This window comes from Nanorana parkeri, unplaced genomic scaffold, assembly GCF_000935625.1.
Source record: "Nanorana parkeri isolate BGI_ZX_2015 unplaced genomic scaffold, ASM93562v1 scaffold772, whole genome shotgun sequence".
NCBI classification, from domain to species: domain Eukaryota; kingdom Metazoa; phylum Chordata; class Amphibia; order Anura; family Dicroglossidae; genus Nanorana; species Nanorana parkeri.
Genome location: NW_017307040.1, coordinates 454,877 through 455,176, shown reverse-complemented (window position 1 = coordinate 455,176; position 300 = coordinate 454,877). Strand labels below are relative to the sequence as shown.

Below are 300 nucleotides of genomic sequence, written 5' to 3'. Positions count from 1 at the left end.
AAGTTCCCAGGGGGGGGGGGAATCTGGCAAGCGAGGGGTTAAAGGCGATCGGTTTCGGAGATTGCTAATAAACGGCGAGGACTCTGCCCGTCGCAGAAGATACAGAGGAGAGCTGCGGGTGACTGGGATCCTGTTTTTCGGGGATGCGAACTTCAACCGACTTGCACAGGTATTTATAGAATGGGAACGAGAGGTTAAAGGTTACAGTGGGGCCGCCCCGGCACTGCAAGGGTTAAGTGCAGGTTTTGGTCGAGGGGCTAAAATAAAGAAGATGTACTCACCTGAACCTCAGTCCCACTG

General features: G+C 53.7%; 1 protein-coding gene across 1 annotated transcript in view; it reads left to right on the top strand.

Moving 5' to 3' along the window:
- Positions 1-140: 140 nt before the first annotated feature.
- The window catches only part of LOC108793673 (melanin-concentrating hormone receptor 1-like), a 24,241-nt gene continuing 24,081 nt past the window's right edge, over positions 141-300 (top strand). Inside the window, exon 1 of the mRNA XM_018564683.1 lies at positions 141-169. The gene's annotated coding sequence lies outside the window, so the exon portion shown is untranslated. The remainder of the gene's footprint in view (positions 170-300) is intronic.